The following is a 24,523-nucleotide window of genomic DNA, read 5'->3' as shown; positions in this document are numbered from 1 at the left end:
TGGCTAATACATGATGATTTCAGGTTTTTGGCATTAAAGAGAGCAAAAGACCACGCAAATGGAGACAAGGAGACAACAAAGGTGACATTGCGGGTTCATAGGGAGGTTGTCTACAGTCTTGATGACCTTCCTCGTGATTTTCACCTTAACTCCGAGCTCCAACAGCTCTCCCCACCGAGCTTAAAGGCAGCCAACGGATTCTACAGGATCAGCAGTTTAACTTTCAGTTGGACAACCAAACTCCACGAATGGAGGAAGCCAGCTTGATCTTTATTGTGTATAAATATGAAGGCCGTAGCCTTTGATAGGAGCTTTTTGAACTTTTGAATTACTATTGTAATTTCTGAGCACGAGTTACAGCTCGGTGTTTGTTTTTGTAAGCCATTTTTGGCATGACATTAGACTCTTGATTATGAATAAAGGAAAACAGATTTGGATCTAATTCTGAGTTTTTAAGGGAGCTATAGCTCTCAGGTTAGGGCCCAACCTGAGAGCAATAGACCTCCTGTTCTTTGTAGTGTTATTTGCCTTTCTTTGCAGCACTTTATTTCCTCTGTTTTGACATGCATTTAGAATTTACAGCTTGCTGATTTGATTTCTTTAATGAGATTGAGAAGGATTAGCTTATGGTTAAATCACTTTCAGTTTCTTAGATTAGAATAGGAGGATTGTAATTCATTGGAGCTCCAAGAAAAGGTTGATAGTGCCTTCACTGCCATCTCTGTTTAGAGATTAGGGTGCAGTCTGTACCAACCACCAAAAAAACGCAGTCTTTTTACTTTCATGCAAGCTGCAACACAGTCATTTTAATTATAGATCCATCCATGCACTCTGATCTTGAGTCATACTTCTTCATTCCAACTCCATGCATGACTTCTCTTCACGATTTACATTGCTGTTCATTGGTTTAATAGCACAGGTAGCACAGGTTAATGAATTCTCGTTTTTGGTGCAAGACATAAGCAATTTGTTTTATTTACACTACTCAGTATCATTCCATTTCCTTCTTCTTCTTCTTAACCATGCCTAAAGCCACCTACTCGACCTCTGTTCAGTTCGTTTGCCTTCCAACTCTTCCATTGTCCACGTAGCTCCATTTTCTTGACCTTTCGTTGCTTCCATCCTTCTATCCACCAACCAACTTCATGCATTCTTTCTCCATCTTATTTCTCTGCCCCTGAGCCATCACAAGTTACATCTCCATCTTACCTATCCACCCATACCGCTCCATCACTTCACCATCACCCAAAACTCCCACGGTAGAACATCCTGTAGAAGTTAATAGACTTCGTGTAGAAATCCCAAGCTTCCTGTAGGATCCCCTACAGACATCCTGTAGAAGCCTGCAAACTCGGTTGCTGAGCATCTGAACGTTGTGGACTCCTATGGAATGATGTTAGGGATCCCCTGGAACCTGTCCTAGCCCTCTTGACCTTTCCCAAGCTTTCTCTCCCTTCGCACCACCTCTGCACAGCCAAACCCTAATAAGAAACAAAATCATAATCACTCCAACCACTTAAGAAAAAATATAAAAACATGTTCTTTTCAATAGAAGTAGTTTGAGTTCATGCATTTCACATCATTAGAAGTAATGGCATCATTCTTAGATATTTGCACTCCCACCATTGCATCATAGAGATTAAGCTAGTCAGATTAGGGTTTACTAGGGTTTCCATGTTTTGGTTGGTTTTCAGTTCATTTTTGCAAAGTAGATTAATTTCCTTTGAGATAGCCTTCGTCCATCATTTAGAAAGCTTCTTCTGAGAACATATAGAAGTTGGCTTGAGCCCTAGCGGACTTGTGCCAGCTGACCAAGTGACAGCTGCGACAAGAGCTAGTACTTGTGCATACAACATCGTCTCTTCCAAGTTTGTTACGAACTACCGGGTTGATAAAATTAGAGATAGGAAGCTCCAAGAGTTGTAGCATTATTGCTACAATACTGGAGCCCACCATCTTTTTGGCGCCGTTGCCAGGGAAGCGTCAGAGTATTAGTAATTGTTGCTTTTCTTCTATTTTCTTACTCTTGCCTTCTGCTCAGTAGTTTATTTCATTTCCATTCTGCAAAAGTAGCATAGACATTTCCTGCTTTCATAGATTAGCATTTCCTGCTTTCATAGATTAGCATTTCAATTCCGCAATTTCAATTCTGCAAGCGTAGACTAGCATTTCCATTCCTGCAATTTCATTTGAGCAAAGTAGACTAGTTCTTTCCTGCTTTCAATTCAATTCTGCATCTTCATTTCAGTAAGATAGTTAGTTTAATAAGGAATTTAGACTTCTGTGATCCATAACATTGTTTAGATAATCTTCGGCAAAATCACATAACCAATCAAGCTAAGCCAGATTGGTTCTTCAACTTGTCCTGACGATGAACCACACTGGTTGGTTCGAAACGCGTCGACAAAAGATAGTTAGTTGTAGATCAATCTGTTTCAGTTTTGCAGGTACCAAAGAAAAAAGCAAAAGCAATAAAAAAAAGAAACTCTTTTCCATTTCATGCATCATAGGAACCGAGATAAATCAGGCAAATTCCTACCCAACACCCCCACCACATCACTGAGTCACCCTTCTCTCTTCTTTGGTGACAGTGACCCAGAAGAACCTATAGGTGAACATCCTGAGATATACAAGGATCCTATAGAAGAAGAAGAGTTAGAGACCACTCCATCTGAAGCTATGGCTGACAATAGAGGAGAAGATGAGAGAATAGAAGGTGCCTTCCCCATCCGAGAGACCAATGGAGAGATGAGAATGAAGAACATTAGCCCCTCTGCTTTACCTCACTTCCATGGACTGACTACTGAAGATCCTGATACCTTCCTGTTTGAGTTTGTTGTCCTTTGTAGAACCTATGACTATACTGAAGATGAACAAAAGCTAAAACTCTTCCCTTCAACTCTTAAGGATGCAGCATTACGCTGGTTCATGGGCTTACCTGGGAATAGTATCACCACTTGGGCTCAGATGCAGCAAGCTTTCAATACCAAGTACCGGGACTACTGTAGGTCCAAGGAAACCAAGGGAGAAATCTTTCGGATGACCATGGGAAATGATGAGTCCTTAGAGGATTATGAGGAAAGGTTCCAACTTAGCTATAAGCGGGCCAGGTGCACACTTGACCCTGAATCCCTCAAGTTGGTTCTGCTCCAAGGAGTCCCTGAAGACCTCTTAGATACCCTTCACATGTTAGCTGGGGGGGATATTTACCAACTACCTTATGAGGACATCAAGACTGTGTTTAGAAACCACTCCAGGGCAGCTCGGAAACGAGGAAGAGGAAACCTCCCCTCAGCTGGTATTCCTTTCTCCAAGCATGAGTTTGCAAATCAATTAGAAGATCTTAAGAGTGAGGTGAGACAGACCATCGCCATGCAGCTGGACACATTCAGGATCCAACAGAAGAAGGAAGAAGCTGAGAGAGCCTTGGCTATCTTCTGCCCTAGATGTACAAGGAGACACCCTAAGAACGAATGTCCATTGCATTCGGTTGAAGTGTGTTTCGTTTGTGAGGAGGACCATCCCACAAATCAGTGTCCAACCTTACCTGGGTTTAAAGCCATGTACCAAGGGACAGAAGCCCCCACTGAACCTCTCTATTACCTCAACCAAAGGAGGCCACAAGGACCTAGACCTTACCAGCAGGGGATGCAAGGGGCACCTCAAGCTTATTACAGCCCCAACCAATCGACTCCTATGCCTTCCTAGGGTCCCCCTGCTCATCCTTCCTGGTCCATGCCTCCTCCATGGTCTTATCCACCTCAGTACCCTACTCAACCTACTTCTCATTCATATCATTCACATGCCCAGCCACAGCCTCAGTGGAATGCACCTCAGTCGGGGTGGAGGCCCCAATACAACACTCCTCCTGCCATTTTGCCTCCACCACTAGTTCAACCTCAGCCATGACCTCCTGCTCCTCCAAGGCAACCTCAAATACCTGCTCAACCGAACCCGAACCCCAACAATAGACAGGCCCAGCAGGTATACACTGGGGAAACCTCATGCCCTACCTATGCTGTGGAGATCCAGGAGATCAATCTTCGATCTGGAAAAACTCTACCAGATCGCCAACCTCCTCCCCCAGAGGATGAGGAAGATAAATAGGAAAGTGAACCAAAGGCTATTCCACCCTTTCCTGAGAGACTAACAGCCACCACACAACCCAACCCAGAGGAGGATGAGCTTTTGGGTGAGCTCAAGCAGTTGTGTGTGAAAATACCACTTCTCCAAGCCATCAAGGATGTGCCAATATACAACAAACTGGTTAAGGAAAAGTGTTTCAAACACCCAGGTAGGTGGAAGAAAGATGCTTCAACCATCAATGTCTTAGGACAACTGTCTGACCTTATGCTAGGACAAGTCATCTGCCCAAAGTATCTAGATCGTAGGAGTCCTGTAGTAGATGTCCACATCAATGGCACCATCATACCACACACCTTGATTGATCTGGGGGCTGCCATTAATGTGATCACCAGGGATACCATGCTCAAACTCAATCTTCAGGGTTCCTTGAGGAAGACCTCGACAGTACTGCAATTAGCAGATCGCTCCACTGTGACTCCCGAAGGGATTGTGGAGGATGTCTTGGTCTCTATCGACTCTTGGGAATACCCTGCAGACTTCCTGGTTCTGCAACCAAAGGCAAAGCTTACTGGATATCCTCTCATTCTGGGAAGGCCTTGGTTAGCCACTGCAGATGCTTACATAAGTTGTCGTGCAGGAAACATGACCATCAAAAATGGTCCTATGTCCAAGCAGCTAGTCCTCTACCCTCCTGCCCAACCCTCTTTAGAGCATGACTTACCACTCTGGTTGGAGGAAGGAGAGGAAGACGAGGTGTACTCAGCACCTCTGTGCACCCTAGATACCACTAGAAGAGACCCCCCAACCGAGGATGACTTGATTGAGACCTTGATCCAGAATCCACCTTCCAGTGCACTATCCTTAGAAAAATTGGTGGAGGATGCCCAAGCCAGCACCTTAGTGGATCTTTGTACAAAAAACCCTGTCACTCCCAGAGTCAAAAGTGTGGAGTTCGGCCCTGAGAGAACGTTAAAGATCAGCTCCTCCCTATCTCCTTCCCTGGAAAAGGAGCTGTGTAGCCTGTTGGCCAGTCACCTAGATGCTTTTGCTTGGAGCTATAAGGAGATGAAAGGAGTCCATCCTTCGGTCTGTACCCATCATATATACATCAAAGAGGATTGTAAACTGGTTAGGAAACCCCAGAGGAGAATGAATCCAGCCCTTAAGGACATTGTCAAGGAAGAATTGCAAAAACTGTTGGATGCCGGATTCATCTACCCCATCTCAGATAGTGAATGGGTGTCCCCTCTGGTGTTGGTTCCCAAGAAAAATGGGAAATGGAGAATCTGTGTGGACTACCGAGAACTGAACAAAGCTACCAAGAAAGACCATTTCCCTCTACCTTTCATAGATCAAGTGTTGGATGGACTGGCAGGGAAGAAGTTCTTCTCTTTCCTGGATGGGTTTAGCGGGTACAATCAGATCCAAATCAGCCCGGAAGACCAAGATAAGACCACCTTCACTTGTCCTTGGGGTACCTTTGCCTACCATGTCCTTCCCTTTGGGCTATGCAATGCTCCTGCTACCTTCCAAAGAGCTGTCTTGAGCATCTTCTCGGAGCTATTCCATGATGCAGTGGAAATCTATATGGATGACTTCACTCCTTATGGGGCCAACTTCCAGGAAGAATTGTCCAATCTGGGAAAAGTCCTAACCAAATGCATTGAGATGAACTTGTCCCTTAGTCCCTTAGTCAAGACAAGAGTTCATCAAAACTATGGAGAAATCTGTATTGGTCATAGAGAAGGGTTCTGCCTCTGCTTTCGGCATACCCTGAAAGATTCACAAAAAAAAAAAAAAAAAAAAAATAATAATAAAGATCCTTGGGTGAAAACCTTTCTGAGGCGCCCAAGGCAGGTGGTAGGGGTGAAAACCTCATTGAGGCGCCCCTATTGTCTTTCAAAAAAAAGAGAAAAATTTGGAAAAGATCCTTGAGTGAAAACCTTTCTGAGGCGCTCAGGGCAGATGGCAAGGGTGAAAACCTCATTGAGGCGCCCCTGTTATCTTTCAAAAAAAAAAAAAAGAGAAAAAAGAAAAAAACAAGGTTAGCAAATTCATAATGTAAAAATGCATGCAAGTTGCAGGTGTTCTATGGAGGAGAGGGAGCCTCTCAACTCAAAGCCAAGGATCCTTATCATGCAGTCAGGACACCTCACCAGCACCTCCTCCAAGAATACTCATTTTCTCCAAGGTATGTGCAATTTTATTACAGCTTGAGTCTTCTACAGGAAGACGCAGATTTTCTACAGGAAGATGCAGATTTTCTACAGGAAGGTGCAGACTCTCTACAGGAAACGCAACCTTTCTACAGGAAGCTCTGTATTTCTACAGGAAACTTCCTGTAGAAGCTCAGAACGGCCCAGAATCCATTTTGTGAGGAGATCTAACGGTTAAGGATCGGTTTGGACGCATGCAAGCTACTATTGTCTCCCTTGCACATTGTTGTCACCTCGTCCTGCCATCCTTGTCGACATGCAACGAAGTTACCTGCACCAGCAAAGCAGATCGATGAGTTCTCAAGAAAAAGCAAGTTTTAAATGAAAAAACGCTGGAGATCTCATACCATATCCATCTCAGTCATCCAGAAGCCCTGGGAGCGTGATCGGGAGGCCAGATCCTTCGTCGTGCAGCATGCACCCAAGGAGGAAGAACTGTTACAAGACATCCCGCGGGAGTCCTGTAACAGTTAAGCCCGCTAGAGTGGATACCAATCACAGCGCTGGCCATATGCAATGAAACGCGGGCGCATGCAGCCAAAGCATCCAATCCATCGTCGGCAGCCTGTAAACATGAACCTCCGGGCCTGTGTAAGTTCGCCAGCAGCAGGTAGATCCACTCATCATCGTCCAAAAACCGAAACATCGTGTGCAGCCGCGCAGGTAAGTGTCTCAACCCTTCCTTCCATCAGATTGCATGAATTTTACTTTGAATTGATTGCAAAGTGTAAAGGTGAATGGGTTGAGCAGCCGTATGGCCATTTGGCCGGCCACGTCGGCCAGTTAATGGTCTAGTTGGATGTTTGGGTGGCGGCCATGACAAAAAGAATGGGCAGCACGCACGTGAGAGAATCCCGTCAGAAAAAAAACGAGTTTAACAGAAGAGGCGGCGGCAGATCTACGGGAATTGATGCGGCAGCAAGGGAACTCGCAGGCAAATGATGGGATGACGTCGCCCAATGGTCCGGTGGGGACAGCTCACCCCCACACCACGAATTCCGCCGATTCAAAATCTAATCGGCTAGATTACCCTCATGCATTTATCAACCACCGTTTTGAACTAGAGTGGCTATCCTGATCTTTCTGCAGTTTGATACGCCGAGCCTTTGGCTATCAGAACGCTTGTGAAGCAAACCCAGAGCGGAGACCAACTGCAGTCTTTCCTGAAAATCGCGCGCTGCTCCTACAGGAATGCTGTTTCTACAGGAACGTAGTTTCTACAGGAAGGCGGGTGCCTCACGTAAAAAGGTGGCAGATTATAAAGGTAACCCTGAACTCTTCATGCAATTGGTTTTTAAAGGTGGCAGAATCGTCGTCCACAGTCTGGTCATAGAAAATTGGTGAAATTGTTGTCTGCTGTGCCTATACTGTCGTTCTACAGGATGTCAGTGAATTAAACTGTGTTAAGGTCCTCAGGGATAAGTTTTGTGGATTATTTGCACAACAGAAGCGTAATTCTACGCCCTGTCCCAATAAGCTAAATTTCTCCCGCATTCGCCACCTCTAGCAACAGTTTTTATCATGCCGGGTGGGTTTATTAGACGGGAACCCACTGATTCATTAAAATTAAGAGAAAACCAGGAGGTGGTGGAGCTCTTCACACGAGCACAATGGATATCCTTTTGTGACAAGCTGCAGGGTTATGACGACGAAGTGGCAGAAGAATTTTTACAATCCTTGAGGCCGAAATCCAAAACATTGGCCACAATGAATTTCAGGGGCCTAAGCCTCAAGCTCACCCCGCAATATATCAGTCGAATTACTGAACTTCCAATGGGTCTGTCGTGGGATAAGGAAGAAAGGAAGTTGAGCCAGCAGGCAAAGAAAGAATTCTTTCCACCTGAGGAGGAATTCACGGAGGACAAAAATGGGGTGCGTAGAACAAGTTTGTTGCCACCATGGAATGAAGTTAGCTTGCAGATCATGAAGTATATAACCTGTGAAGGCCATTTTAGCATCGTGTACGGGTATCACTTTAGGTTGCTCACTGAATTGAGACACCAGATTGATCTTCCTGTAGAAAACAAACTGAGCATTCCTTATTTCCTGCTACAGTCTTTAATTGAGTGTGCCACAAAGTTAAAAGAAGGCATACCAGATCAGGTAGCCCACCATGGGTTGATCAAAATTCTTGTGGAGGATGCACTTCATTCATATAAGGTTCCCCTCTCATGGGAATCATTCAGGAATTTGACAAAAGATGGAGACATAAAGATGTTGACCGAGGAAAGTGGTTCCTCCAGCAGTGAGGAAAAAGAATCAGTGGCCGCGGGAAAAAGAGAAACAGGCCAGAAGACCCCGACCACAGTGCAGAAGAAAGAACAAAAGAAGAAGCATGAGAAAAAGGATGACAAAGAAAAAGGTGACACACCCATCTTGTCAGCAAGAGAGAAGAGGTTGCAGAGCAGAACGGACAAAGCTGAGATGGTCCACATCAGCCCAAGTACCTCATCAGCACCCGCAACCCAACCAAAAAGCAAAACCCATGCAGCAAAGCAAGCCAAGGTGGCGACACCTGTGTCTACAGGAAAGCAGAAACAGTCTTCTACAGGAAGCCCGAAAGCTGTTGGAAAAGGGTCTTCTACAGGAAGCCCGAAAATTGCTAAAACAGGGTCTTCTACAGGAAGCCCTGACAAAGTGAAACCCAAGGAGAAGAAGGCTGATATTCATGAAAGAGAGGCAGCAGCTGTGCTGGCTGCCCTCAGCACGCCACCTAAGCCAAAAGAGAAAAGAAAGAGGGAGACCCCTCTATACTTTAAAGTTCGAAGAAGTTCGAGGATAAAGACGGGCAAGCCACAGCCCCCATCCAGCATCCAAGTCACTACAGGGGATGCCCCTACTTCACCCAGTGAGAGGCCCCCCTCGAAGATATCGGTCACCTACGAGAAGGAGAGCCCAAGAGCAACGACTTGGAAAAGAAGGATAGACCAATCGGCTTCAAAAGCCCGGCTCAAGGTCAAGGAAATAGAGAAGAGGGAAGGAGCGGCACCCTCATCGCCACCAAGAGCAGAACAGGCAGAGCCACCAAGAGTAGGGAAGAAAGAGCGTATTCTGGAGCCTAGTTCTCGGCCAAGGACAAGGAGCTGGGGCAAAATTGCTCAAGGATGAGCAAATATTTTAGCTGGGGGGTGATGATGAGCCCCAATTTTTGGTACAATTTGGGCTCATTTGGCCTACTTACCTTGCTCAACCATTCATCTTTTAACACTTATGCATTCATTTCTTAGTATATTCGTGTTATTTGTAGGAAGAAGGGCAGGCATTATATCTATGTGGCTAATACATGATGATTTCAGGTTTTTGGCATTAAAGAGAGCAAAAGACCATGCAAATGGAGACAAGGAGACATCAAAGGTGACATTGCGGGTTCATAGGGAGGTTGTCCACAGTCTTGATGACCTTCCTCGTGATTTTCACCTTAACTCCGAGCTCCAACAGCTCTCCCCACCGAGCTTAAAGGCAGCCAACGGATTCTACAGGATCAGCAGTTTAACTTTCAGTTGGACAGCCAAGCTCCACGAATGGAGGAAGCCAGCTTGATCTTCATTGTGTATAAATATGAAGGTCGTAGCCTTTGATAGGAGCTTTTTGAACTTTTGAATTACTATTGTAATTTCTGAGCACGAGTTACAGCTCGGTGTTTGTTTTTGTAAGCCAGTTTTGGCATGACATTAGACTCTTGATTATGAATAAAGGCAAGCAGATTTGGATCTAATTCTGAGTTTTTAAGGGAGCTATAGCTCTCAGGTTAGGGCCCAACCTGAGAGCAATAGACCTCCTCTTCTTTGTAGTGTTATTTGCCTTTCTTTGCAGCACTTTATTTCCTCTGTTTTGACATGCATTTAGAATTTACAGTTTGCTGATTTGATTTCTTTAATGAGATTGAGAAGGATTAGCTTATGGTTAAATCGCTTTCAGTTGCTTAGATTAGAATAGGAGGATTGTAATTCATTGGAGCTCCAAGAAAAGGTTGATAGTGCCTTCACTGCCATCTCTGTTTAGAGATTGGGGTGCAGTCTGTACCAACCACCAAAAAAACGCAGTCTTTTTACTTTCATGCAAGCTGCAACACAGTCATTTTAATTATAGATCCATCCATGCACTCTGATCTTGAGCCATACTTCTTCATTCCAACTCCATGCATGACTTCTCTTCACGATTTACATTGTTGTTCATTGGTTTAATAGCACAGGTAGCACAGGTTAATGAATTCTCATTTTTGGTGCAAGACATAAGCAATTTGTTTTATTTACACTGCTCAGTATCATTCCATTTCCTTCTTCTTCTTCTTAACCATGCCTAAAGCCACCTACTCGACCTCTGTTCAGCTCGTTTGCCTTCCAACTCTTCCATTGTCCACGTAGCTCCATTTTCTTGACCTTTCGTTGCTTCCATCCTTCTATCCACCAACCAACTTCATGCACTCTTTCTCCATCTTATTTCTCTGCCCCTGAGCCATCACAAGCTCCATCTCCATCTTACCTATCCACCCATACCGCTCCATCACTTCACCATCACCCAAAACTCCCACGGTAGAACATCCTGTAGAAGTTAGCAGACTTCCTGTAGAAATCCCAAGCTTCCTGTAGGATCCCCTGCAGACATCCTGTAGAAGCCTGCAAACTCGGTTGCTGAGCATCTGAACGTTGTGGACTCCTGTGGAATGATGTTAGGGATCCCCTGGAACCTCTCCTAGCCCTCTTGACCTTTCCCAAGCTTTCTCTCCCTTCGCACCACCTCTGCACAGCCAAACCCTAATAAGAAACAAAATCATAATCACTCCAACCACTTAAGCAAAAATATAAAAACATGTTCTTTTCAATAGAAGTAGTTTGAGTTCATGCATTTCACATCATTAGAAGTAATGGCATCATTCTTAGACATTTGCACTCCCACCATTGCATCATAGAGATTAAGCTAGTCAGATTAGGGTTTACTAGGGTTTCCATGTTTTGGTTGGTTTTCAGTTCATTTTTGTAAAGTAGATTAATTTCCTTTGAGATAGCCTTCGTCCATCATTTAGAAAGCTTCTTCTGAGAACATATAGAAGTTGGCTTGAGACCTAGCGGACTTGTGCCAGCTGACCAAGTGACAGCTGCGACAAGAGCTAGTACTTGTGCATACAGCACCGTCGCTTCCAAGTTTGTTACGAACTACCGGGTTGATAAAATTAGAGATAGGAAGCTCCAGGAGTTGTAGCATTATTGCTACAATACTGGAGCCCACCACTAAACCTAGTTCTTAAAAAAAAGGATGACAAAAAATATATTTTCCTTCTCCATGGTACTAGAACGGAATCCATCATCATTGCAGAGTTTCTTCTCAGTTTCTCTACTATTCATATGTGAATAATAGATGCATAGGTTATATGAATATGGAGTTATCTCCACGTCTCTTTACGGGTCTCGTCAAATCTTCGACGATACATATTTCCCAGTCTATGGACCCATTAATGCGATTCGATTATATATGACATCATTAGATTTAAACAAGTACATAATCTAACATTGGGCATATACAACCCGACTGCATTAATGGGCATATGGCATGTGAAACATTGGTTTCCTAAATCTTCATGATACATTAACTCATCCAGAAGAATCATTTTTTTATCATTACCATCATTTTCAGAGACGAAATTTAGTAGTGAAAGGTCTACAACTGTGTGACTAACACTCTTTATTACGTGATCAAATCATGTAAGCAACAATTATCATGCACAATATAGACAAGGGATAACCATACAAAAAAATAATAGAAAATGACTTCCATAGTGAGAGAAAAAGAGAGAAAGATACCCATTATTTTCCTTTGAGTCGTCAGGTTGATCGAGGGTAGGCCAATTAGTTGTAAGTAATATATCGATAGGGAAGCTTAGGATATGATTGCCTAGTTTGTTCAAATTTTGTCACATTATCTGTTAGCACCTAGATTGAAACTCGGGCTGAAGGAAGGCAATGCCAGGGTAACCACAAACCACACTTAGGCAAGTGGCTAGCCCTACTAGGCCAGGGGATGGCTCTCTCCGTAAGGATCTCAACAAAATTGACTGGATCTAGAAATTGATATTAGGCTAGGTATAATAACACAATGTTTGATTTGATTTTGAATGGTTTTGCTGGATCAGGAGGAGGCAAACAGTTAGGGCAAGGAAATTAGTTCAAAACTATAGGGTGTTCGATGGGGCAAGGTAGGCACAATGATCAAAACCTTAGGGTTTTACGGATGGGGTTAAAAGATAGGTGATGAGCTAGGAAGAGAATGTAAAACTCATGGATTCTTCCCAAACTGAAGAAGACAGAGACTGTGAAATATCTACCCAAAATAGAGCATAAAAGTTATGGATTCTACCTTTCAGACTTGTATACTTTCACATAAAGAGCATGAAATGATGAAATGGAATCAAAAATACATTTTAGCTCATGAAAGCTTACGAAAAACTGAACTAAGCATCATACCAGATGGATCCCAAAGAAATAGCTGCAATTTTTCATTAATCTCATGCTCTAATTGATACAAAATGATGTATATCAAAGCCTAACCATCCCACTGAGTCCAACCTCTAAAAATGACTAGGGAAATACATAATATAGGCCTCAAACCAGCCATCCTAACCTCATGTGGTCGAATCCATGAGAAGAGGGAAAGACCCAAGAAAGGCTAAACTGATAACAAGAGAATAGGGTGGTCAAAGTGACTCATCCCTAATCCAAGCAAACTAATCCATTACACCTCATGAACTTGATTTACCTAATGTATTTACCCTAGTAAGTACTATAAACATGATAATTACATTTAACTCATCATTTACATAGATAAATTCATGATTTTCCAAGGTGAAAGTGAAAACTGGGACAAAACAGTGAAAATTTCGACAAAGTGTCAAACGCGCAGCACCATTGCCAGGCGCGCCCTTCAACTGTAGCTACACTTTTGGAGGCCTTCTAGATGTCCAAATTGGACACACAATAGCTTGTTGGAAAGTTGTGCTTATCTACTCTCAAAAACAACTTGAAGTTCGGAATTTAGATGTCATTTGCCTAGTCAATAACCAAATCTCCCAACACTGCTCAATGCGCAATGCCCAGGGCAAAAAGAGGGCAGAAAGGTCATATATTGGGTGTTTTTTGACCTTTTTACCAACTAGTTCTCCCCCAAATCCTTAGAAAAGGTATAGGGTGTATGTACTCATCACTAGAAACCCAAAAATTCTGACCTTTTTCGAATTAGATGCCTCAAAAAAGAGCGCAGCGCCTTTGATGACTATGCTAAAAATTGTCTGAAAAACACAGTAAGGGATTTTATGTCCCAAAAAGGTCAAAAGTGTGCAAAAATGTGTTTTTATAGTTGATCATATGTTATAGGCATGTAGAGATGCCTCAGCAAGAATATCTAACTCTATTTTCTCCTCTTACTTAGTACATTTTTCAATTTTTGCTTGAGCTCTTTTGAGCTTGGCTCTAGCAATTTGGTTTCTCATGGCATAATGCTTTGTTATCCTCCTCTGAATTTCATCTTCCTTCTTATTCTTGTCCAAGAGGTTCTCTAGATGCTCATTGATTCTATCAAGCCGATATTCCTGGTCTTGATTGGTCATTTTTTCCCATTGTTCATCAACGATGAGTTGTTCAGTAAGCTTAGCTTGTGTTTTCCTTTCGACTTCTAGAGCTCTTTGCAACCCTCTAGTCCAAGGTCTCTGTCTTGGAGGCTGGTCCTCCTCATCATCAAGTTCACCATACCTTTCTAATGTCTCTTCGAGCAATAATTTAGCCTTCTCTGCTTCTCTTTGTGCTTTGATGTACTTCACTTCATCAATGAAGTGTTTGGTTTTCAGCTACTTGTTTTCCTGCTCTAGGAAGTCAATAACATGTCTTGCCCTATCAAGATTGGTTTGGAGCTCATTAATATTAGCATATTAACCTTTAATGACCATTGGAAGTTTCTGTTCATACTCCATTGTGTCCAAGTCTATAATTTCAAAAATGTGTTTCTTTCTCATGGAGGCCTTTCTCTTCTTACATATACACCTCTGCCATTGTGTCATTTAGAGTGAAAAACAAAATCCTAGGGAGGTGATGGAGGGGTATAAAGATGAAGGGAGTATGTGGTAATGCGAGGAAATTTTGAGGGGATGGGAAGGATATTTGGAATGTGAAAGGGATGATAGGGAGGTAGCAGTGATAGGGGTTTTTAGGGATAGGAGATGTGAATTGGGGTTAGGGTATAGGGAGCTTAGACAAATAAGTGCCTTAAGGTTAGGGCTTTTAGTTTAACTTAGGAAAAATTAAACATAATGATACATCAAGTAAACAATGTATGAGAAAAAAAATAGAGAGAAACCCACTTGTTTCATGTGATGAAAACCTTTAGGTGACAAAATTCTAAACTTTGGAGGTGTTTTTCTGAGTTTTGAGTAGCCCTAGACCTCACTGGGAAAACGCGCACCAGTCTTAATAGGCGCGCAACACCTTTTTGCAGGCCACATTGGGAGGCTTTCCTGGTGGCCAAATTAGGCTTGGAATACCTCGTTCGAAGTATTGTTGAGTCTCCGAAGACTGGTAAAAAATTGGAGAATGAGGGTGAAAAAATAGAGTGTTGTTGCAGGCAACTTTTAGAGGTATTCCTAAACTCCAAATTGAGCTCATGATAGTTCATTGGAAATCTATTCTATTATAGTTTTCAGTTGACTTATCAAGCAAGTCATTTGAACAATCAAGCTAGAATAAAAATTGATTTTCCCAAAGTCATTGTAGAAGTGCAACGACCCTCTTGTAGCAACTGTATTTTTGACATTTCTCTAAAACAATGAAACGTGTATAAAAAGTGAAGGAGATTTTTTTATCATTGGCCTATTATGGATAAAAACATCTCTCACTTTTGCGAAATGCATCCCTGTTTGGTCCGAAACATAGTTTGAAGAAAAATCGGCCCTATGTGTGGAAAATGATTTGTCCCTTGGAATGACTTACTGAAAATTGATGGAGACATGATGTGTATGAGTTGGAATGACCTCATACTTGCTGAAATGACCTCCCTTATGGCTCATATACTTAGATCTCTCTAATTCCATAGCCAAACCAAGCTCAATGGGTGAGGAAATTAGCATTCAATGCTTGTGGAAAATGATGATTTGGACACCCTTGGGAAAAGACAACTCCCTTTGGCATGTAATTAACCCTTTGAAACTTTACCCTTTCACATGATTATTTCCTTTGACAAATTGATCTTTTGATGGTCTGGCATATTTGGAACACTGAGTTAACAGCTTGGGATGGTGAAATTATTACATTTGAAAGACATAAAATTACATAATGAAATAAGAATTTCTCTTTACAAATCATCTTCACATGGTGAAGGGATGTTATTTGATCACTCTTTACTTGGTGGTCTTATGCAATGGAATGGAACCTTGGCAACCATAATGACCTAATGAAACCTTGAAAAACCCTAAAAGACCTAATGAGACCTTGAAGGACTGAAATTCAAGATGACATAATGACCTTATGACTGATACAAATGGCATGATAAAATTACTTTATGGATGACGTACAATCAACAAGATATGAAACATTACCAGCAAGTAATCATACTTAGGGAAGAGTGATGTTTCTTAACTAGGACTACCATCGGTGACTAATTTTTTTGCATGACCTAGTGGAATGATAAAAAATTTATTTGTGGGACACCTAAAATGAATACGAAAAGACCAATTTTTAACATTGATGGCAGTATGGAAATACTGACTCTAACATTGGATCCATTGGGGATGGTAGCTCCTTGGAGGTGCTAAGAACATCGTAGACCAAGTAGCTTTATCCATTGGGCATCGAGTAAAAAAAAAACTCAAACTGAAATACATGACTGAATACTAATGACTCAAAGACACAAACTCACTTTTACTCAACTGAAAACTAACTCAATACTAAAACACAACTGACAAACTAAAAAAGATGCTCAAAATGGAGCTTATTCAATAAAACCTAGTCTAAGTGTTCCATTCGTTACCTGATCAAGTGAAATGAAACAACCAATGCAACCAAGTAAGCATTCTGGCTGTTGTTTGAATTCTTTGCAAGTGCTTGTTTATGAGCAACAAGAGAAAACTATTGAAAGGCACCTCCCATAAAAATTTGTGAACAGATTGAATCTTGATGAAATCGCAAAGCACAAGCCCACCTACTCACCTCAAGAATGTTGCAAAAGTATCTTCATATTAAAACATATTGATTTCGAGCCCATCTAATACATTACTGCTCCGCTCTAGGTAGTCTTCGTACTTTTGTTTTAAAATTTTCCTAACATCTATGTTTTCTTTCTTTGATGACTGCAACAAATTGACAAAAGGATCCTGAAACTCACAAATGACTAATTTTTCATTATCATCAACAACAAAACAAAAATCTTCTTCATTACTCTCCTCATATGACTACAAAACTTGGTATGAGCTTTTTAATTAAATTCATGTTGAACAAGATAATGAAGTCGGTTGTTAGATCAAGTTTATATCAACATTCTTTTCAGGCTCATAGTTAGCTAATGGATAAGGACTTCTACTACAGATATCATCCAACACATCAGCTATTGGCTCATGAAAAACTTGCAAATATTGTTGCAACATATCTTCCATCAGTTTTAATGAGACTGCATGACACTCTACATGCTACTCATCCTTTGCTTTAGAGATATTATGAAAAATTTCTTTAAAAATTGAAATGTTTCAAAACATAGTGGTACAGAGTCATCTTGCATCATTTCATCATATGTTTTAGCTTCCAAGCCTTCATCTGCAATTTGATATTCAATGGAACTCGATGGCTACAAATCTAGAGCTAGGGAGGCTTCTATGTCACAAATGATTTCCTTGACCAATTCATGAGAGGGTTTATCCTTTATAGTGTTGACCAATCACTTATCTGCATGCTTATAGTTTTCTCTTATTTTTGCAAATGAGGAGAAGTCAAGGATAAGGAGCTCTGATCAAAAACTTGATTATCCTCTTGATTGTCAAGATCAAAACTCAATTAGTGCTAATTTCTGATCACATCAAAATTACCTCTCATGAACTGAAATGAAGTAAAACAAAGAGGAAAAGATCGTTCACTTACTTCCAAATTTTATACACTCTCCTAATCACTATCATAGCTGATATGCTTCGACTGATTACTATATTCAAGCTGTTGAAATTGAACTTCCTCCTCCCACAAACCAGTTGTTGATTGCTTTGCAAGATTAGCTTCTGTTTGGAGAACATAATAATTGTCATACTGATCAAACTTTGGCAAATCATCAATTTAAGTAATTTCACCAATCATACACATTATATTATCAGATTGTTTCTCCTTGAATTGATCTACACATCCATTTTCAAATGTATGGTAGCTATGATTAGCAAGAATTGTTTTAAAGCTAGCAATCTTTTCTTTTTCTGGGACAGGTGGGTCGTGGTGATCTTGAATAGAAAATTCATCTCTCGAGGTGATTCTTTTCATCATTTCTTCCATTTTACTTACCAAAATATCAAGCTTTACCTATGAAGATGTTAGATTCTCTACAATTTTCTTCCTCTATCCTTCCTTCAGCTTTGCCCTTCTAATCAACAGATTAGCCTCTACATCTACTACATTGTTTTGGATCTCTTCAAGTGTTGCAAGGTTCTTTTCCCTTAGCTGAAACTCCATTTCTAGATCAAAGGCATCCAGGTAGTGCAAGAGAGCAGATTCAGGAGGAGGCCTTATATTAGCAGGCATCGAAAAATAGACTTGGTTAAACTTGGCATAAAATTGTTGTACTGTCTCCCCTGGTAGTCTTATCAGCTGGTTATACTCGTCTAGAATCAAGAAATGGTTTTGTTTAACCACCCAGTTGTCGACGAAAACTTTGATGAGCTACTAGAAATCTGAGATGCTCACATCAAGTAGGTCTTGAACCAACTCTTGACTTTTCCTTTCAAAGAAAGAGTGAATAGCCTGATATTAACATCCTATTTGTCGACTTCAAAAAGGTCGAGGAAAGTCTCACAATTCTGCATATGTCTCTCAGCAGTGATATTGTCATGTTCACCATCAAACCTCAGCAGGTATGGGTAATGATTTTCAGGGAAAGCATGGAGTATGTAGGAGTATGTACAGAAGCTGTAGAATCAATCTTAGTCTCCTTAGGCTCACCAAGATGAAGATGGCCATCATAAGATTCAGAATAAGGGTCTTGATCAAGATCAAAGGCATATGAAGTATTTTTTGTCACAATATTTAAAGGGAAGGAATCACATGCAAGTCTAGGATATTTTCTCAAATACAATATACTTTGTAAAACATCTTGGACATTCTTAGGAAAAGAGAAAAAATAATTGATGACAAAGAACATAATGTCTTGGATCAAATTCCAACTTGAATACCTGATCTTTCCATATTGTCCTTTCATGTTTCTATTGGTCGGGTTCATCCTCCAATGGAGTCTTTGGATATGATCTCGAAACTGATTTGGAGTCACTAGGTGAATGATTTCAGCCTTCCTATGTTTGATCGTTGTCTGCCATCAACAATCAAATCTAGATCTGAACTTTAATGATATTTCCTAAGGAATATGAAACCTTGCACTCGTTCCCCAGTATGGTCGGCACTATGTTAGCACCTAGATTGAACCTCAGGCTAAAGGAAGGCAATGCTAGGATAACCATAAACCATGCTTAGCTAAGTAGCTAGCCCTACTAGGCTAGGAGAGGGATCTCTCTGTAAGGATCTCAGCCAAATTGACTAGATCTAGAAACTGATATTACACTAGGTATAGTAGCACAACATTTGAATTGTTTTTGAAGGGTTTTGCTGGATCAGGAGGAGGCAAAAATTTAGGGTAAGGAAATTAGGTCAAAATTGTAGGGTTTTCGATGTGACAAGGTGGGCACAATGATCAAAACCTTAAGGTTTGATGGATGAGGTGAAAAGAAAGTTGAGGAGCTAGGAAGAGCATGTAAACCTCATGGATTCTTCCTAAACTGAAGAAAACATAGACTGTGAAATGTCTACCGAAAAGAAAGCATAAAAGTTATGGATTCTACCTTTCAGACTTGTATACATTCACATAAAATGCATGAAACGATGAAATGGATTCAACAATACATTTTGACTCATGAAAACATAAGAAAAACTGAACTGAGCATCATACCACATGGATCCCAAAGAAATAGCTGTATTTTTTCATTAATATCCTACTGTAACTAATACAAAATGATGTTTATCAAACCCTAAGCATCCCACTGAGTCAAACCTCTAAAAATGAATAGGGAAATACACAATATAGGCTTCAAACCACCCTTCCTAACCTCAGGGGGTTGAATCCATGAGAAGAGGGAAAGATCCAAGAAAGGTTGAACTGATAACAAGAGAATAGGGTGGTGAAAGTGACTCATGCCTAATCCAACCAACTTAATTCATTACACCTCATGAACTTGATTTACCTAATGTATTTACCCTAGTAAGTACTAGAAACCTGATAATTACATTTAACTCATCATTTACATAAATAAATTCATGATTTTCTAAGGTGAAAGTCAAAACTGGGACAAAACAGTGAAAATATAGACAAAGTGTCGAACATGCAGTGCCAATTTCATGCGCGGCCTTCAAATTTAGCTGCACTTTGGGAGGCCTTCCCAATGTCCAAATTGGGCCCACAATATACTGTTGGAAAGATTTGCCTGTCTACTTTCTAGAACAACATGAATTTATATATTTGGATGTCATTTTCCCAGTCAACAAAGAACTCCCCCAACACTGCTCATCGTGTAGTGTCTAGGGCAAAAAGAGGGCAGAAACGTCATTTTTTGGGTGTTTTTTTAAATTTTGACCAACCAGTTCCCCTCCAAATACTTAGAAAAATTATAGGGTTTATATACTTATTACTAGAAACCCAAAAATTCTAACCTATTGCTGATTAGATGCCTCAAAAAATAGCACAACGCCCAATGCGTTGTGCGTTTTCCTTCCATGACTGTGCTAAAAATTGTCTGAAAAACATAGTAAGTGATTTTATGTCCTAAAACCATTTAAAATGTCCAAAAATGTGTTTTTATAGTTGATTATATGTTAGAGGCGTGGAGAGATGCCTCAGCAAGAATATCTAGCTTTCTTTTCTCCTCTTTCTTAGTAAGTTTTCCAATTTTTTCTTGAGCTCTTTTGAGCTTAGCTCTAGCAATTTGGTTTCTCATGGCATAATGATTTTCCATCCTCCTTTGAATGTCATTATCATTATTATTCTTGGTAGCAAGCTTCTCTATATTCTCATTAAATTTATCAAGCCAATATTCTTGGTCTCGATTGATCATGTTTTCCTATTGTTCATCAACAGTGAGCTGTTCAGCAAGCTCAGCTTGTCTTTTCCTTTCTAGCTCTAGAGCTCTTTGTAGCCCTATAGCCCTAGGTCTCTGTCTTGGAGGCTATTCCTCCTCATCATCAGGTTCACCATATTTTTCTAATGTTTCTTCAAGCGATACTTTAGCCTTCTCTGCTTCTCTTTGTGCTTTGATGCATTTCAGTTCATCAATGAAGTGATTCATTTTCAGCTAATTGTTCTCCTACTCTAGGAAGTCAATAACGTATCTTGCCCTATCAAGATTGGTTTGGAGCTCATTGATCTTGGCATCTTAACCTTTAATGACCATTTGAAGTTCATGTTCATCCTCTATTGTGTCCGAGTCTACAAGTTCAAAATATGTTTCTTTCTCATGGAGGCCTTTCTCTTCTTACATGTCCACATCTGCCATTGTGTAATTTAGAGTGAAAAACAAAACTGTAGGGAGGTGATGGAGGGGTATATAGATGAAGGGAGTATGTGGTAATGAGAGGGAATTTTGAGGGGATGGGAAGGATATTTGGAATGTGAAAGGGATGAAAGGGAGGTAGCAGTGATAGGGGCTATTAGGGATAGGAGATGTGAATTGGGGGTAGGGTATAGGGAGCCTAGGCAAATAGGTGCCTTAAGGTTAGGGTTTTTAGTTTAATTTAGAAAAAATTAAACAGAATGATACATCAAGTAAAAAATTTATGAGAAAAGAAAGTAGAGATAATCCTACTTGTTTCATGTAATGAAAGCCTTTAGGTGAAAAAATTATGAACTTTGGAGGTGTTTTGCTGAGTTTTGAGTGGCCCTGGACCTCACTCGGCAAACGTGCAACACTCTTAATAGGCACGCAGCACTTGATTGTAGGCCACATTGGGAGGCTTTCCCAGTGTCCAAATTAGGCTTGGGATAGCTTGTTGGAAAACTTGTCAAGTATACTTTCCATATCTTCCTTTACTTTTAAATTTCGAGCTCATTTCGCCTATAAAAAACCCAATCTCCCAAGACTAGTAAAAAATTGCAGAATGAGGGTGAACAAATGCAGAATGTTGTGGCAGACAACATTTGGATGTCTTCATAAAATCAAAGTTGAGCTCATGATAGTTCATGGGAAATATATTCTATTCTAGTTGTCATTTGACTTATCAAGTAAGTCATTTGGATAATCAAGCTAGAAGAAAAATTGATTTTCCCAAAGTCGCTGTAGAAGTGCAACAACTATCTTGTAGCAACTGTATTTTTGAAATTTCTATAAAACCATGACACCTATATAAAGAGTGAAGGAGGTTGTTCATCCTTGGCCTAATATGGAAAAAAAACTCCCTCACTTTTGTGAAATTCATCCTTGTTTGGTCTAAAACATAGTTTGAAGAAAAGTCGACCCTATGTGTGGCAAATTATTTATCCCTTGGAATGACTTATTGAAAAATGATGGAGACATGATGTGTATGAGTTGGAATGGCCTCATACTTGCTGAAATGACCTCCCTTATGCCTTATATACTCAGATGCTTCTGATTCCATAGCCAACCCTAGCACAATGGGTGAGGAAATTAGGGTTTAGTGCTTGTGGAAAATGATGATTTGGACACCCTTGGGAAAAGACAACTCCCTTTGGCATGCACATAACCTTTTGAAAATTTACCCTTTCAATTGACTATTTCCTTTGAAAATTTGATCTTTTGATGGTTTGGCATCTTTCAAACACTGAGTTAACAGCTTGGGATGGTGAAATTATTACATTTGAAAGACATAAAATTACATAATGAAATAAGCATTTCTCTTTACAAATCATCTTCACATGGTGAAGGGATGTTACTTGATCACCATTTACTTGTTGGTCTTATGCAATGGAATGCAACCTTGGCAACCCTAATGACCTGATGAAACCTTGAAAAACCCTAAATACCTAATGAGACCTTGAAGGACTGAAATTCAAGATGACATAATGACTTCATGACTGATACAAATGGCATGATAAAAATAACTTTATGGATGATGTACACTCAACAGGATATGAAACTATGCCAGGAAGTAATCATATTTGGAGAAGAGTGATGTTTTTGGACTAGGACTACCATCAATGACTAATTTTTTTGCATGACCTACTGGAATGATAAAAAAATTATGTGTGGGACACCTAAAATGAATATGAAAAGAGAAATTTTGATCACTAATGATAGTATGCAAATATTGACTCTAACATTATCTTTGTCATTTCATATTCATGATAATTGCTTCCAGTTTTGTGTGATCCATTCCTTTGTGCACATATTTAAAATTTTTGGACAATTGAAATGGGAAATTTTTGTTTTCTTCATTGTCTAAAATCATGATAATTATGTAAAAAATTTATGAGGAATAATGGTTGAGAGTTATTAAACAATAATTATATTAGTTAATGTGCATAACATTAATTCATAAATTTATAATAAGTATCAAAATAGTTATTTCATAATACATATAACATTTCCACCCATTAAGAATACCTCTAGGGGATAATAATCTCACCATCCAACATATTTTTGATCTGCTTTTCTATTGTTCACAACAAGATGGGGTTGAACCTCCTCAACTTCTACACAAAATGCTTAGTATATTCGATTAATGGTGTTCTATGTTAAATACTAGAGGTGTCATAAGTTTTCAAATATTTGTAACTCCATGTGAAAACATCTTTAATTGCTTAAACAACTCGACGTGCCTCCTTTTATATGAAGGTTCCAATGACTTGGAAAGATTTACCTTTTTTGGGTTCTATTCCATACCGAGGTTATTTCCCTTGAAATTTTCATCCATAAGCCTAAAAGCTGGCTAGGTGGGTACATCATTGTGGTCAGAAATCTGCTTCAGAGGAACCAATCCCCTGGGAATGAAAATATTCTTGAGTTGAATTACCTCATGACTTCTGATTTGATTCAGGAACTTGATATTATCATATTGGAAATGTTATTCTTCATTATGCTCATGTGTCTCCTCATTTGAATCAATGTTGATAGTTGAAAACTCATCCACTGACTCGAGAAATCTTCTTAACTATTGGTCACCTTCAAATACTTGCCAATGTTTGACACTGTATATAATAGAGGGTTGTATCTAATTTCGACATCATATTTCAATATTGTTTTGGGAGGGGGCCTAAAGGTACTCGCTACAATGGCTAAATAATATGCAAGATTATTATTTTCCCTGTGCATGGTTGTGATGTTAAAAGAATCAAAATAATTCCAAGTAGCATCCCATACAAAATTTTAATACGATCTCGTTTGAGTATGTTTAGTAGTGTAGACATTTCTTACTTATAGGACTACTATTTCTGAATCTCCAGATGTTGTGAGGATTTTTACCCCTATTTAAAGGTCATCTCTAGTCCTAGAATAAAGGCTTTGTATTCAACGAAGTTATGGTGGCATTGAATTATATTTTATAGGAAAAATAATGTTTAGTCCGATGGGTGGTATTAGAATCACTCTCGCTCCCATTCCTTCTTCGGAACATGCTCCATCGAAGAACAACTTCCATACTTAATGCAATCTATATGTTTGTTTTGGTTCAGTGACGATTGATTTTGTCTCAATTATAAATTCAAGGTTTATTGATAGGCTAAAGTATCCAATAGATTCTTCTGCAACATAAACAACTACGTTCTTTGAGTTATTTTCATCACTGATGACATATAAGATCTTGTCCTCTCTATAGATTTTTCACTCTTGCCTCCCAAACATAGGTATGGTGTCATAGGATAGGTCAATTTAGAGCGTTCTCCCCAATTTCCCATCCCATGATATTGAGAGTAGCCTGCCATATGAGGCCATGATATCGAACACCACTATATCCATGAATAGAATCTTCTTTTGTATTTCGGTGAGGGAAGCCACAAAATATTTC

The sequence above is a fragment of the Pinus tabuliformis genome, chromosome Q (genome assembly GCF_031772625.1).
Source record: "Pinus tabuliformis cultivar Carrire ecotype Pingquan chromosome Q, CPIR1, whole genome shotgun sequence".
NCBI classification, from domain to species: domain Eukaryota; kingdom Viridiplantae; phylum Streptophyta; class Pinopsida; order Pinales; family Pinaceae; genus Pinus; species Pinus tabuliformis.
Note: the sequence above shows the minus strand (reverse complement) of the source record.